Source organism: Vombatus ursinus, unplaced genomic scaffold (assembly GCF_900497805.2).
Source record: "Vombatus ursinus unplaced genomic scaffold, bare-nosed wombat genome assembly UNPS02014801.1, whole genome shotgun sequence".
Classification (NCBI taxonomy): domain Eukaryota; kingdom Metazoa; phylum Chordata; class Mammalia; order Diprotodontia; family Vombatidae; genus Vombatus; species Vombatus ursinus.
This window is the reverse complement of record NW_020954579.1, coordinates 27,040,201-27,057,210: the sequence shown is the minus strand read 5'-3', so window position 1 is coordinate 27,057,210 and position 17,010 is coordinate 27,040,201. Positions and strand designations below refer to the sequence as shown.

At 38.8% G+C, this 17,010-nt stretch overlaps 1 protein-coding gene across 2 annotated transcripts in view; it reads left to right on the top strand.

Annotated features, from left to right (window-relative positions):
• Window positions 1-3,755: 3,755 nt before the first annotated feature.
• Window positions 3,756-17,010, top strand: part of HELZ (helicase with zinc finger) — a 274,664-nt gene continuing 261,409 nt past the window's right edge. For both annotated transcript variants that reach the window (XM_027872722.1, XM_027872721.1), the window contains exon 1: window positions 3,756-3,826. The gene's annotated coding sequence lies outside the window, so the exon portion shown is untranslated. The remainder of the gene's footprint in view (window positions 3,827-17,010) is intronic.

Below are 17,010 nucleotides of genomic sequence, written 5' to 3'. Positions count from 1 at the left end.
TAAGTGGCCAGACTAATCAAGAATTGTTGTGTCACTCCAAGAAAACAGGCACGTCTAACTTCATTGTGGGTGTCCTCCCCCTTTTTTTGGACAAAGGTCTGAATCCTGTAATCTTTTTAAGTGGAATGGGGCTGCCCAGACCCATACCTCCTCCTGGTTTATAAGATGAAGAAAATTACTCCTTCCTAGGAGTAACTTCCTAGTCACTTTTTTTTTTTTGAGGCAGTTGGGGTTAAGTGACTTGACCAGAGTCATACAGCTAGTGTTACATGTCTGAGGCCGGATTTGAACTCAGGTCCTCCTGGCTCCATGACCTGTGCTCTATCAACTGCACCACCTAGCTGCCCCCTAAATCACTCCTTAAACAATACTTATCAGCTCTAGTGGTGGTGCAAATCCCTGCCTTCATGAAAGTCAGGCTAGTTTTTCTTTAAAAGGTATTGACACCATCTTTGAGACTTGATTGGCTCAGAGGACTAAAGGCTGTTGACCTAATTTATTGGTTGCCTGAATACAAAACAACCAGAAGAGCTCCAGGTGCCCTTTCAGATTTTTGGCTGGTAGAAAATGAAAGGCAAGGGAGCTTAGCTCAGCTAAATCATATTGATGTGTATTCAATGATTATCCTTATTGAATGCCCTTCTCCTACTATGGCTAAGTAAATCTCATTTAAAAAAAACACAAAAAAACAAAAAAACTTGTTCAATAACCTATAAAATCTCATTTTATTCATCTCTTGAACCTAAAATAATGGGTGACTGGCTTAAATCAGGTCCAGCCTACCTTTGGGTGCTTTCCTAAGTACAGTATCCAGCTTATGGGACTTTTGTCTCCAGGGTTTCTCAGATAAAAAGTAAACAAGATAGATCAGAATATCTGCAAAGCAAAGCAATAAAAAGAACTAGATAGAGTGATAAGGCCAATGTTGACTCACAACTCTTATCTCCCTTCCTTTCTCTGCTTCCTGGCTTCCTTCAAGTCTCAGCTAAAGTACTACCTTCTGCAAGAATCCCTTCCCAATCTCTCTTTATGCTATTGCTTTCCCTCTGATATTATCTCCAATTTATCCTTTCCATATCATATTTGTACATAGTTGTTTGCTTGTTGGCTCCCACATTAGACTAAGTTTTTTGAGAGTAGTGTTAGTGACTGTTTTTATTTATTTGTTTTTTGTAAGTTGCCTTTCTTTGTACTCTTAAGTGCTTAGTACAGTGCCAGGCACAAAATGGGCACTTAATAAATGCTTGTTGACTTGACTATTGTAAATTAACCCTTACACCTTTGTAATTCAGTGTTTCAAAAGATCTGTGATTTTGTCAGCCATAACTGATTCTCCCTTTTATGACATAGATGAGCAATTTCTCCATTCCTTAGAAGATAGCTTTTGAATTATTGTGTTCTAAAACTTCATCACTGGTTGATCAAAATCTTCTTAACATACAGGCTGGTTCTCCAATAACAAAGTCTGATTTCATTGCTTGTTGGAGCAGTAGAAGCCCAAATTTCCTTATCATAGCACCTAAATCACTGCCACCATGTATGACTTTAGTCAAGTCCATCCCAGGACTTCAATAAAATACAGTTGACCTGAGGCATCTGAAAAATGAAGTCTCAGATGATCCCTAAGACTTTTGCCAGCTCAAATGATGGATAAATATGATCTTTTCATTTCAGTCTGAGCAAAAATGGGGAAAGAAGGACGTTCTCCATCTGTAAGGACCACCAGTTAGACCAGTAAAAGTTGCTGGAAAACTGAATGGCAGAACTGCTGCCATTGCTCTCTTCCCCCTCTTCCTCTTTCCCCTTCTTGTTCTGCTTTGTGTTTGTGTGCAGTCACCTTTATTCAAGACTGGGCACAGAAAGAGTGTGCTTGGAGATGTTGAAATCTCTGCCTCACAGGCTGAGACTGAGCACCAATGACTCCTTAGTAAAGGTGAAGGGAGGGATTCCTTGCCTCTAGTTACTATTTCTGGCTAGACAGCCTAGGTAAATTTGTACTTCCCTCATCACATCAAGGTGCTTAGAAATAACAGTTAAATTAATTCTTTCATTTTCTTTTGGGGAAGGGAAGGGCTGGAAGCTTTAAAACGTTGACTCAAGGCAGAGGCAGAGATTAAGTGCTTAGAGCTCACGGGAATTAACTGCTCCCTGGTTTCTACAGGCTGAGCAATTTTTAACCCATGGACATACACACACAGAAACACGGGTTCCAGAATTGGAGGGGCTAGTTATAGACAGGACCGCATCGAGAGTTTAATCAGTTCATTCATTTAGTTGCTAGTGGCTTTGGGGGTATACTTCCTCCGGTCCCTCCATATGCCACAACCACCTCCTTGTACAGTTGAGTTACTAGAGTTTGGGCTGCTCCGAGAAGTAATAGGCTTAAGAGGGTCTAACAGGCTAGACTTAATGCCACATTCCTGGCCCAGAGACGTAGGGAGTGGGATAGAGAAGGAAGAGGTCTCTGGTTAAATCATTCACCTGGGGTGGCTGGAGAGACTGTAGGAGTGAGGATGGATAAACACGCAAAAATGAAGTCGCATATCCTTTAGTTGATTACAGTTAAAAAAAAACCCAAACAACCAAAAACAAAACCAAAAACCTCATGATGATAGTTTTCTTCAGAACACGATGTCCACATGACATGCACAGTATCCCAAAAGAGAGAGAAGGCAATGCAAAAAAAAAAAAAAAGGCGCACCTTTGAAACTGCAGATAAATAGCCAAACAGATAAACCAATAACTGAGCCTGCCAAGGGACAACCCTCTTTCGCTGCTTTATTTCCATGGCTCTGCTCCTTTCCCCAGAGTGGACAGTGCCAAGCAAGCCTGTTGGGAGTTTGCAAGCCGGAGCTAAACATGCATTCCTTTGGGGGAGGGAAGGGAAAGGGGAACTGTTCACCGAAATGACACCATCTCCATATGCATCTATATATAGATACCCATATATATCATGCATATATAGCAGTTTTACCATATAGGGGTGTCCCAAAAGTCTTAGTGCAGCGTTAAGCTATTAAAGCTTAAATATACATTAAGATCCTTAATACTATAAACACAGTGTCCTAAAAGTCTTAGTACAGTTGTAAACTATTAAACCTTGAATCCGTACTTAGATATTTATTATCATTACTACACATGTATACACACACGGTGTCCCAAAATTCTTAGTGCAGTTTTAAGTTATTAAGAGTGTATATATGGTGATAGTCAATAAAAAACATTAAAATGTAGTAATAATAAATATCTAAATGCATCTAAATAAATAAACATTCTCAACTACCGAGCAGGAAAAACCAAGAACTACGGGCAAGATGCTGGGGTCCCGGCCAAGACCCGAGGGTAACTGAGCAAAGGGAAGAGTGGTTCAAAGGGCGGGTGGGGGAGGGGCGCCGGAATCTCTGCATCCCGAGGCGGGAGCAGTTGCCCCCCTCCCCCCCCAAAAAGAGGAAAATAACAACAGTAACAAAACAAGGGGTTAAACTCGGCTGTGAATTTCAAATGCAAATGAGAGTAGCGGAAGAGGCGGGGGCTGGCGGGGAGGTTACGGGGCCGAGCCGCGGCTCTCCGGCAGGCGGGGGGAGGTACACCCCCCCCTACAAACTTTCCGGCTCGGGGCGTGGCCGAGGCGAGGGGGCGGTGGAAGCTGAGAGGGCGGGAGTTCGGCTCGGGAGGGAAGAGGAGGGGGCCGAGCGGAGGAAGGCCGGCGGGAGGACTGGGGGAGGGGAGAGGTGGGGGGGAGTCACTTTAAAGGCTCTTTCTTTCCCATAATGCTTTGTGGGGACGTTGACAAGTGGATCCAAGATGGCGTAGAAAGTAATGACAGGTAAGTCCTGACTTCCCCCTTCTTGGCTCCGGGGGTCGCCGCGGGAGCCGCCTGTTCGCTCCCAGGACCGGGTCTGGGGACGGACCGCACCTCCCTGTGGCCTCCGGCGGGGCAGAGGGAGGCCTAGGGCTGGAGGGCCCCGGAGGCGAGCAGCGGGCTCTGGGCCTGGGGAGCAAGGCGAGGCCCGACCCGGCCCGGGCGCTGGGAACCCCGGACGGTCCTTTCCCTCAGGCTCGGACCCCGGGCCGGGCCTGGGGCTGTGGGAGGAGGAGGCTTCATTCTGTGGGAGGAAGAGGCTGGCCCGACCGGGGGCCCTGGGAGCGCTTCCCTCCCAGCCTACCCGCGGCCCCGGTCCTGGGAGCGGACGCAGACACTGGGAAGGAAGCTTTCTGTCCTTCCTCCGCCCACCCATCCTCCTCCTCTCTCTCCTCCTCCTCCACCCCCCACCCTTACCAGTTGGATGCCCCCCAGGGCTGGGGCTGCTGCTGGAGAGGGCCGGGCTGGAGAAGTGGGTCAGCTTTGTTCCCGCTCCCCGCTCTCTGCCTAGGACTCCCTGACTCCCTTCTACCCCCAGCCGCCAAGCCACTTCCTTGGAAATCTTCATTGTCGCTCGTACAAACACACACAAACATACCAATAAAATTCATAATTAAAAAAAAAAAGGAACAGTACTCTTCATCGCCTGGAAGAAGCTCTTTCAAAGTGATCATAGTCCCCAGGGTGGGGAATATAAGAGGACTCACATCCTTCTAGGGAACTCGATACCCCTCACTCCCGACCTTTCTTCCTAAATCATGCCTGCTTTAAATTTTTTTTTTTAAATTTTCCTCACCAAGTCAGGCCCTTGACTGGCTCGAAAAGGACAGGAGTTAGATGTGGAAGTGTCTTGACCGTTAGCTAGAGTAGATATTCAAATATCATTACCTCCGTCCTTAGGTCTTGCCGCACCCTACCGCCCCCACCCCACTATAAAGTCGTCCAAGAAAAACATTAGTTCAGAAAAGAAGTCTAACCACAAAGAGGGACTTAAACTGAATACCCTAGTGGTGGTTGTGGGATGTATACGTGCGAATGATGGGGGGGGGGGCCCAGGGAGGCAGGGAATGAGGACCTTGTAAGTCTCTGCTTGACTTAATTTGTCTTATGTTAAAATCTCCGAGGGTTTAAAAATCTTATCTCTCAGGTCACCAGGGGTGGAAGAAAAACCTTTGTCGGTGTGTTTTGCGTCTCCAACTTGAACAGCAGGTTCACGATAGATTCCATTTTATTCTACTATTTGAAATACTTTAAAAACTCTTTATTTTTTATTTTTCTACATGTAAAAACAATTTTAACATTTTTTTTCTTTCAAGTTTGGAGCTCCAAATTCACTCCTTCTCTCTCCCCCACTCATTGAGAAGGCAGGCAGTTTGACATAGATTATACATGTGTAGTCATGCAAAACAGCATTTCCAAGTAAGTCATTCTGTGAAAGAAAACACAGACAGAAAAAAACCCAAGAAAAATAAAGAAAAAGTATCTTTGATCTGCATTCAGGCTCTACCAGTTCTTTCTCTGGAGATAGATAGAACCTTTCATTAACTTCTACAGAATTGTTTTGGATCATTGTATTGCTGAGAATAGCTAAGTTATTCATAGTAAATCATCATACAATATTGCTGTTATGGTTGTACAATGTTCTGGTTCTGTTCATTTCACTTTTCATCCGTTTATGTAAGTCTTCCCAGGTTTTTTCTGAGAGCATCCTGCTCTTCATATCTTAAAGCACAATAGTATTCCATCACAATCATATACAACAACTTGTTCAGTCATTCCCCAGTTGATGGACATCTCCTCAATTTCCAATTCTTTACTTCCACTAAAAGAGCTGCTATAAATATTTTTGTACACAGAGGTCCTTTTCATTTTTGTTTTTTATCTCTTTGGGTTACAGACCTAGTAGTGGTTTATAGCCCTTTGGGCATTGTTCCAAATTACTCTTCAGAATGGTTGAATCAGTATACATCTTCACCAGTAGTACGTTAGTGTTTTAATTTTTCCACATCCTCTCCAGCATTTGTCATTTTCCTTTTCTGTCATATACCCAGTCTGACAAGCGTGAGGTAGTAGCTCAAGAGTTGTTTTAATTTGCATTTCTCTCATCAGTAGTGATTTAGAGCATTTTTTCATATGACTACAGAGAGCTTTGATTACTTTGTCTGAAAACTGCTTATTCATGTCCTTTGACCATTTATTAATTGAGGAATAGCTCTTATTTCTATAAATTTGACTCAATTTTTTATATGTTTGAGAAATGAGGTCTTTATTAGAGAAACTCACTGCAGAATTTTTTTTCACAGTAATGATTACTAATGATATATTTCCCTCCATCCTATTTCCACAGGTTATCTTACTTTCTCTCCTTTTATTTTTTTTAAGTGTTTTTTTTTAATTTATGGAATAAAGCAAGCATTTCCTTAACAGAATACAATTAAAAAAAAAGGTGATTGTACATGAAACTACAAATATGCATAACTTGCTGTTCTTTTCAAATATGCAACAAAATTATCATGTAGATTTCTTTATTTTTCTTTCCTCTCCCACCCCCGCCCTAGAGATGGCTACCATTAGACACAAATATATGTATGTGTGTGTGTACATACATATGTGTGTATATATGTATATGTATATATGTGTGTATGTGTATATATGTATGTATGTATGTATGTATGTATGTCTGTAAAACTATTCCATCCATCAATTCTTTCTCTGATGGTGTTTTTCTACATATGTCTTTTATAGTTCATTTTCTCTCCTTTTATTCTGTCCAATCTCAAAAGTGTTTTGCTTCTGACTCCCCCAACATGCTCTCCCTTGTATCAACTTCCCCTCCTTCTCTTATCCTCTTCCCTTCCTACCTTCCTTTGTGGTAAGATAGATTTCTTCACCCAACTGAGTATGTATATTATTCCCTCTTTGAGCCAATCCCAATGAGAGCAAAGTTCATAAAACTCTTTCAAGCCTCTTTTATGTCAGACAATTTATCCCATTCTACCTCTTCCTTTTTCCTTCTCCCAGTTTATTCTTCTTTCCCAACCTTTGATTTTATTTTTTTTTAGATAATCTTACCATCACATTCAACTCACACCCCTGCTTTTTGTCTGTGTGTACTCCTAACTGCCTTAATATTGAGAAAGTTTTTAGGACTTATAAATATCATTTCCCCATGTAGGAATATAAACAGTTTAGCTCTATGGAATCCCTTATGATTTCTCTTTCTTGTTTACCTTTTTATGCTTCTTTTGCATCTTGTATTTGAAAGTGAGATTTTCTATTCAGCTCTGATCTTTTCATCAGGAATGCTTGAAAAGTCCTCTATTTCATTGAATATCCATTTTTCCCCCCTGAAGGATTATACTCAGTTTCTTGGTTATAATCCTAACTCTTTTGTTAGGAATATCATATTCCAAGCCTTCCAGTCCTTTAATGCAGAAGCTGCTAAATCTTGTGTTATCCTGACTGTAGCTCCATCATATTTGAATTATTTCTTTTTTGCTGCTTGTAGCATTTTCTCCTTGATCTGGGAGGTCAGGAATTTGGCTAGAATGTTCCTGGGAATTTTCATTTTGGGATTTCTTTCTGGAGGTGATCGATGGATTGTTTCAATTTCTATTTTACCCTCTGGTTCTAGAATATCAGGTCAGTTTTCCTTGATAATTTCTTGAAAGACGATGTCTAGGCTCTTTTTTGATCATGACTTTCAGGTAGCCCAATAATTCTTAAATTATCTCTCTTGTATCTATTTCCCAGGTCAGTTGTTTTTCCAGTGAGATATTTCACATTTTCTTCTATTTTTTCATTCTTTTGATTTTGTTTGATTGTTTCCTGATGTCTCATAAAGTCTTCCCAAGCTTCCACTTGCCCAATTCTAACTTTTAAGGAATTATTTTCTTCAGTGAGCTTTTGTATCTCCTTTTTCATTTGGCCAATTCTACTTTTTAAGGAATTCTCTTCAGTGAATTTTTGTATATTTTTTTTCCATTTGGCCAATTCTACTTTTCAGGGCATTCTTCTCTTCATTGGATTTTTGTGCCTCTTTTACCATTTCTCCTATTCTGTTTTTTAAGGTACTATTTTCTTCAGTATTATTTGTGCCTCCTTTACCAAGCTATTAACTCATATTTTTCTTTGAGGCTTTGGGTGCTGGAATTTTGACTGTTGTCTTCTCAGTATGTGTTTTGATCTTCCTTGTCACCATAGTAACTTTCTATTGTCAGAATTTTTTTCTGTTGTTTGCTCATTTTCCACCCTATTTCTTGACTTTTAATTCAATGCTGAAGTGGGACACTGCTTCCCAAGTGAGGGGTTTGGGGAGAGATTAGGTGAGTCCCTGCCTTTACTCTTTTACCCTGTCTTTGCATCTTGGCTCTGCCCCCTCTTGAAATACTTTAAAATGAAGGAAACAGACTCATTTGTAAAGCCACATGCTCCTAATATGTCATTTAGTAACTTACCCCTTTAAAATGTAGATATCCTTTTACTATGGCTGATGTTTACTTAAGAGTTTTGCCTCATCTAATATTGATACTGTGTAGACATATTTTTACTCACTTGGGAAGCAGTGTCCCACCTAGCTGCCCCTCACATAGGAGTATAGATAGGGAAGCAGATTTAGAAGTAGAAAGCATATTTGCAATATACATATATCCAGTTGAATCAACCTGTTCCTTCTCACACCTTTTAGAAATTGTCCTGAGCTTTCTGTCATTTATATATGCCATCAATGTTGTCTTCAGAGGGGTAGTTATAGTTTTTTAAAATTCAGATTTCCACAAGTAGCTTTAATTATATTTCTTAACTTTATTTTTACTCTAATGTCAATGTGCATTTACATTGTGTTAACATTAGAGGTATCATCTGATTATCAGTGATGTGAATATCAGTGAATATTTTATGTCAATAGTTTGTTGCCTAACTTGTGAAGTGTCACATTTATAGTAGGAAGATGAGTTTTGGGCAGGTCATTGTCTTTTTTTTTTTGTTTGGAGACTGGACATAGTTCTTTGCTCTGTTTTGTAGTAATGTTGAAATAACAAAATGTATGTAGTATGAATACAAAGTAATGACCCTGATTTGTTGCATGGTTGTGTAAATAAGATATATTTCTTCACCGTCATACCTTATGGAATCAAGGAAGCTCATAGTTTGAAGTGAACTCAGAAATCATCTAATCCAACCCCTTTTCACAAATCATTCTGGCATGTTTTATTTGAATCTCACCAGTGATGAGGAATTTGCAGCATTAGGAGGCTGCCTATTCCTTATTAAGATAGCTCTAATTTTTCTAGGAATTCAAATTGAAATATGCTTCCTTGTAATTTTCACCATTGGCCCTAAAAAGACCTCATCATATATGCATACTTGGAACTCCTTGGTATATTACTGTTATTCTTAATTATGAGAAACTATGAACTTAAGGCTCAAGATAGGCATTTTATATGGATTTTTGGGGGGCTTATAAGGAAAGGATTAGGATGAAAATATATCACCTAAAATTTTCTCAAAGTAATTATGTTCTTGGGCTTTTTTTCTTAAAATGAGCCATAGTTTAATCTCTTTTCATGTAAGCAACCATATTACAGGGCCGGATTACAAAGAGAGCAAAACAGCTCCTTAAGGAGCTTTGAAATATGCATATGCATAAACATAAATAGAACACATGCAAACACATACATGGTAACCTGAGGAGGGAAGGCACTAGCAGTCAGGGAGACCAGTAAAGGTGTTACTTCTTCAGCTAAGTCTTAAAGGAAGCCTGACATTCCAAGAGGAGGAGGTGAGGAAGGAGCACTAGGGCTCTTTCAGACTATTTTGCTTGGTGTTTGTGGGGCCAGGTTGTGAAGAGATTTAAATGTCAAACAGAAGAGTTTCTATTTGATCCTAGAGGTGATGGGTAATCATTGGAGTTTGAGTGTGAAATGGTCAGACCTACATTGTAGGAAATCACTTTGGAGATTTTATGGAGAATAGATTTGAGTGGGGTGAAGCATGAGGCATGGAGTTCCAAATAGGAGGCCAGTCCAGGTGAAGTTGATGATAGCTTGAATTATGGTGGCAACTGTGTGATTAGTTAGAAGAGGATGTATGCAAGAGGTGTTCTGGAGATAGAAATGGCAAGATTTGTCACCTGATTAAATATTTGGGGTGATTGGGAGTGAGGAATCAAGGTTGACACTGGGTGACCAGAAGGTTGGTGGTATGTTTACTGAAAATTGGGAAGTTTAAAAGAGGAGTAGGTTTTGAGGGAAAGGTAGTGAGTTCTGTTTTGGACATTTTGAGCTTGAGGTGCTTATTATGGGACTTAAATTTTGAAATGTTTGTGTAGGATTGGACCTTGGGAAAGAAACTAGGGCTGTGTATATAGCTAGCCAGCATTTATATAGATGTACTTTATTTGCAATATTTACTTTACATGTATATAGATAGTATTTTATTTGCAAAATGGTTTACAGGTACTAATCTCATTTTATCCTCACTACATCTCTGGGTGGTAGATGCTGTTATTTCATCTCCATTTTGCAGATGAGGAAACTGAGGCAGATAGGTTAAGTGACAAACAGCCTGTGAGACAGATTGGATTTGAACTCATATCTTTCTAACTCAAGCTCAAAACTCTATCCATTGTACCATTTAACTTCAGTCTTCTGCATAGATTTGATTAAATCTATGGCAATTGATGAGGTCACCAACTGAGAGAGTATAGAGAAAGAAGAAAAGAGGACCCAAAATAGAGCCTTTGAAGTGTATGCGTAGATAGCTGGCATGATGTGGTTAGTGATCCAGTGAAGGAGACTGAGAAGGAATAGTCAGACACCTAGAAGGAGAACCAGGACAGAATAGTGAGAAGATAAAGCATCCCAGAGGAGGTAGTGGTCAGCAACGTCAGGTGCTTGTAGAGAGGTCAAGAAGGATGAAGATTGAGAAGAGATGTTAGCTTTGCCAATTAAGAAATCATTGGGAATTTTGGGAGAGAACAATTTCATTTGACATTAGAAGTTAGATTACAGAATGTTCTAAAGAGAGTCAGAGGAAGGGGAAGTCCTTAATATAGACCAGTTTTCAAAAAGTTTGCTTGAGAAAGTCAGGAGAAAGAAAGAGCTTGAGGGGATGGCAGGGCCAAATGAGAGGTTTTTTATTTTTACCTTTTTAAAGATAAGGGACAATTGAGTATTTTTAGGAAGCAGGAAAAGGAACCTGTAGATAGGGTAAGATTGAAGCTTAGAGAGAAGAGATGATACCGGGGACAATTTGTTGAAGATTGGAGGGATGGGATCAAGGGTATATGTAAAGAGGCTGGCCTTGATAAGAAAGGCCCACCTCAGCAGACATTGGGAGTCTAAAGTAGTAAATAGTCGGGGTGGTGTTGAGTGACTGAGTTGAGAGGTCAGATAATTGTGTATGAAGAGCAACAATACTGGTGTATAATTTCTGTGTTTTTTTGGTAAGAGAAAAAAAAATGGGGCCTTTATCCATCACTCTCTTGTCATTCTGACTCCTTTCCCTATTCTGCATCTGCCAGCCTGAAGCTGGAGACACATTCAGGCCTTGTATAGCTCAATTTAAACTTCTGGTATTGTTTGAGAAGAATAAAGGTTATGATGGGATTAAAATTCAGTAGGTTAATGCTCTGTTATTATAATGTTGGTTTTATTTTTAAAAAAGCCCCAACAAAACAAGAACATTTAGAAATAGGTAATATTAGGCCTAAAAATGCCAAAATGCTTTTCATTTTTAACATATATTTAGATTATGCAAATAGGTGTTATATCACCACTACTATCACAATTTTTGTTTGCGTCATTTTTCAGTCATTTGTGTCTGACTTGTGACCCCATTTGGGGTTTTCTTGGCAAAGATACTGGAGTGGTTTGCCATTCTCCAACTCATTTTACAGATGAGGCACTGAGGCAAATAGGGTTGAGTGACTTGTCATAAAAGCTAGTAAGTATCTAAGGCCAGATTTGAATTTGGGAAGATAAAAGAAGTGTTCTGGAGATAGAAATGGCCCAATCACAATAAAAATTCCTTTATGTTTACTAGCAGTAGTAGTAGCAGCAGCAGCAGATGGCTACTTGCTACATTCAGTCAAAACATTCGGTGATGGGAATATCATCATATTAAAAGTTGTGTTAAGGTAAAAGTGAACATCCTTGATATGTTTAAAGACATTTTTAAAAGTTTGGTCTTTTGGTTGGGAGATCAGGCTTAGGTAAGGTATTTAGAGTTAGTAGATTTTCTTATCTGCTTAAATTTGAATGGTTTGGACTTTACAATTATGTAGCAAGTTTTAATAGCAAAGATATTCAATTTTTGTTGCTGAGTCAGCTTTTTATGGAGTACTGACTTATATATGTATCACTATACAGCGAGTGAGTAAATAAAGAGCTGGGCCTGGAGTCAGGAAGACCTAAGTTCAAATCCAGCCTCAGACATTTAACTAGCAGTGTGACCCTGGGCAAGTCACTTAACCTCTGTTTTTCTCAGTTTCCTCAACTGTAAAATGGGAGTAATAATAGCACCTATCTTGCAGGGTTGTTGTGAGAATCAAATGAGATAATATTTGTTTAAAAAGTGCTTAGCGTGGTGCCTGGCACATGGTAAGTGCTATATAAATGCTTCCTCCCTTCCGCCACCAATCACTTATAGTGCTAAAGGTTTAAAAGACATAAGTAATTTTTACTCACAAATGAAAAAGAGCATAGAGTTGGATGGGAACTTAGAAATCCTCTAGTTCAACTTTCTCATTTTTCAGATGAGGAAATAGGCCCAGAGAAGGCACATTGGTAAGCAGCAGAGCTTAGATTTGAATCCAGGTCATCTGACTTCAGTGGTGTTGACTACAGTCTAGATGGGGAGGATATGTAAAATTAAAAAAAAAAAGACTAGGAAAAATTATAAAGGAGCATATAGGTGAACAGAAATCAACAGAAAAGTGCTAGTATACAGTTGATAAAGAATGAGTTGTAACATTCCTATTTGTGTACATATTAAAATATAACAATCCATGAAAATAATAGGCTACATTCAAGGTCCAAGTGCTTGCCTAGCAGTAGAAAAATAGCCTTTTCATGCTCTTTGAATTATCCTGAAGGGATTGGAGAAACTTAATCAGTCGCATGTGTTTCACTTCTCAGCTCCTTTGGAGGAAGGAAAAGAACTTTAAAAAGCAACAGTATGAAAAATTGTTATGATTGTATGCTTTTTAATAAACTTAAGTAAATATTTTTCACCCTTTTGTCAGAGTGAATAGAGCCTTTTGGGGTTTGTCAATACTTCTGGCCTGAATTCTTACCTAGAAACCTTGGAAATGTACCCAGTACTTTACTATTTGTAACTGTGCTCATTCAAATAACAAAAAAACTTTTAATAATAAAGATTTTGCTATGCAACATACTATCTGTGACCTTGATGATAGCAGTCCACCTGGTTAGGATCTCGGAGCCGAGGTTCCTTTACTTTTAGGGGTTGCAAGGTCACATAGTTGGAATCAGGATCTATGGCTACCTGTTTCATTCCACATTGAAATTCTTTACCTTTTGGTCAGCTGCTTCTCTTGAACTCTTAGTGCCTGTGAAATCCATCTTCTTCTGTTGGTTATCATCTTTTTGGTCTAAACACACACATGGCACTGCAGTCACTGGAAACAGGACTATAGAATAGGACATGCCTCTGTCCATTCTATCCTGTCTACTAGCTGGGCAAATGAAGACTGCATTTCTGTTCAGTTAGAATGAATAATAAATAGCCTTTGATGTAGCAAATTTGGTAGCCTTGCTTCAAAATTTTTCTAGGAAAGAGTTATGATAGCTATTGAATATCTTTTCAGGTTAGTTAACAATTCATAAAAATTGAAAGTTGTAATCAGTAGTATTCCTTTGTTAGAAGAACCATAAATCATGGTGGTTTTTGTCATTTTCAGGATTCCTTAAAAGGAATTATAAATGATTTACTTACCAAATATATTTCATAAAATATATATTTTTAGGAGAGTGCAGACATTTATGACTGTAGGAAGTTTTCTTCCCAAGTTTAAGTAGTTTCTACCCTATTAAATCTCTGCAGAAGTTAAATGCTTCTGAATATAATACTTAACAGTCACATCAGTCTGTTGTAGGTTAGGTATATTTAGCCCAAAGGATTGGCAGATTTATCAGGAAGTAGATTGGTGAAGCCAAAACTGATACACCGATTGCTCTTTCAAAATTCCAGAGAATCCTTTTTTTTTTTTTGGACACAGGTATTACTGTATAGCTTGACTTTTTATAACTTTTGTGATACCTGTAACATTTTTTTTTTTAACAGGAGGGTTGTGACCGGTTCTCTGGCCACATTTTATTTTATTTTTTATTTTTTATTTTTTTAGGCAATTGGGGTTAAGTGACTTGCCCAGGGTCACACAGCTAGTAAGCATCAAATGTTTGGTCTGAGATTGGATTTGAACTCAGGTCTTCCTGACTTCAGGGTCGATGCTCTATCTACTGTGCCACCTAGCTGCCCCTACCTGTAACATATTTTAAGTGTTTTGTGCAACTGTCAATTTACTTTTTCACTCTTTTGCTTTCTTTATACCAAAGTTCCTTCTGTGCTTTTGGTGAAATTATCCCTGCTAATAGGTAGTTGATGCAACTCACAAAACAGTTTTTGGAAACCTGTCAGGGATTCACCTGCAGTGGCAGAGGTAGAGGCAAAAGAGTAGGAGAAAATGACAGATAGGGGATTGAATTAAATGTTTAAATGTCAGTTTAAATGTTGTGTACACTTAGTGTACCTTTCTTTAATATTTTCTGTGCATGTACTGCTTAGTAATTTTGCTGATTTGGTATATGTGTAGCCTCTTGGTGAATGTAATTTAATTGTGAGCAAAAGAATTCCAATATCAAGTTTCTAAGTTCCTGACTTTTTGTACTTTTGAAAAACAATGTTTGTGCATTTAATTGAATTCATAGGATCCTAGAGGTAGCAGGAATTTGAGAGACCATCTATATATTCTATCTCCCATATTTTACAGATGCAGAAACTGAGTCCCACAGAGGACTTCCGAGGATCATATAGTCTGTTACTGGCAGAACCCCAGAGCACCTGTTTCTTTATTCTGTGTGCTTTTTATTGTGCAAACTGGTGTTCTCTTAAAATCTTAAAAATGGAATATTTCATTTTGATGCTCTAGAATTTTGGTATATGGTATATTTAAAGGCTTCATTGCCTCTCAGAAATTCTGAAGAGTTTTCTTTTTCTTGGGTGATGTGCAGAAAGCTGTAGGTGATTATTTTAGATGAGTCTTATTTAGGAAATAAACTTTTTATGATACCTAAAAAAGGCAAGTGAAACGTTAAGCAATAGTATTGGGCATCTGGCAACTCCAAGATATTGTATGTGTGATCTTTTGGGGAAAGACACAACTTCTTGCCAAGGATGGACAATAGAGCTAGATAGCTACAGGCCACCCTAACTGAGTAGAAGGTTTAACTAAGTTTTCTAACATAAGAACTCTAAGGAAAAGAGACAGCATAACCCTCTGACCCCTGCCCCCTAGAGTGTGTTGGGTGAATCCTCTAAGGGCATTGTATAGGAAAAGCCAAGAAAAGTACTAGTGTATTGTCAGTAGACAGTGAGAGAATAACCAGTAGAAAGGAGTGTTGTTAGCTAGACCACAGATGGTATTGTATAATCATTGTTATTAAAAGGACTTGAGCCGTGATTGTTTGCAAATGGAAAGTGCCAGGCTGCTTAATAGGGTGCTTTCCCCTAGTTTTGTGAGTGAAGGGCTTGAGTCAAAAAACCTTAGGAGATAACCCAGACAGTAATGGTACCAACTCCATGTGTGTGGGGGTGGAACTTTGGAGGACTTGAAATTTTCATGTTGTTATTTTTAGAAGTGATTGTCCCTTTTCCCTAATTTTTTGTTATGGAGTACTGTTTAATGATCTAGGCTGTTAATTTATTTGTTATGAGCATATTGTTGTGTGGATAACATTTCAAACGTCAAATAGGAATATGAACTTTTTATTCTTTACTCTTAAGTGATTGTCATCTCTGTTTGCTACCCAGAAATGGAGCTAAGCAATATTCTTGAGTGCCAGTGTTAATCCTGAGGCTTGATGTCCTAGAAAGAGCCCTGGACTTGGAATCACTAACCTAGGTTTGATTCCAGGCAAATTACTTGATTTATCTGAGCTCCAGTTTCTTCTGCTTGCCTTGCATGCATCATTGTTGTGAGGACCAAATGAGATAATTATTTTAAAGGGCTTTGTAGCTGTAATTCTTCAAAAGATCACAACAAAATCATGAACGTAATCTAATGAGACTTGGAGAGTAGTGATATGGTAAAGGAAAACCTTACACTGATTAGGTGATTTGTGTATTCTCTTTACCAGGTGACTAACCCCTTTACCACCTTAAATTATATTCATAGGTTTATTATGGTCATATGGTGATCACTCTACTGAGGGCAAACATCTGCACATTTAGCTAACCAGTTCTTTACATATTGGACACACAGTCTCTTACCAGGTCCAGACTTGAAGCCTTTCCTATTGAATGTTAAACCTTACTGCACAGACACAGCCTTTTAAGAACCCAGTGGGTACCTCTGTAACATTATGAATCATTGGAATAGGCCTTTGACTTTAAAGTACTACATAATTGTAAGCTTTAATTCTATTAATATTTTATTAAGATTTTTAATCTTTATAATTTAATCTTTATAATTATCTGGAATGATAAGATATAGGAGAAAAGAGAAAAGCATGGTTTGTATATTTGGTGGGTAGTTGCATAAAGTTGTATAAAGGACCACCTTAAACAAATTTCACAGAATCTCTTTTTTGGAGGCCATGTAGCACAACATACTTGTCTGCAATTGTCCCCAGGTCTTTTTTAGATGAGTTGCTCTCTAGCCATGCTTCTCTTATCTTTTACTTGTAAATTTAAGTATAAGACTTTATTATTATTAAATTTCATATTATACTCATTCCAATATTTTAATCTGTTAGGATCTTTTCAAATCCTGACTATCATTCAGTGTGTAAGCTGTTTCTCTCTGTTTTATCCCATTATCCACGTCCTTGATAAAAATGTTAAGCATCACAGGGGCAAGCGTAGATCCCTGGGTTCCTCATTCCAGTTTGACATTGAACTATTAATTC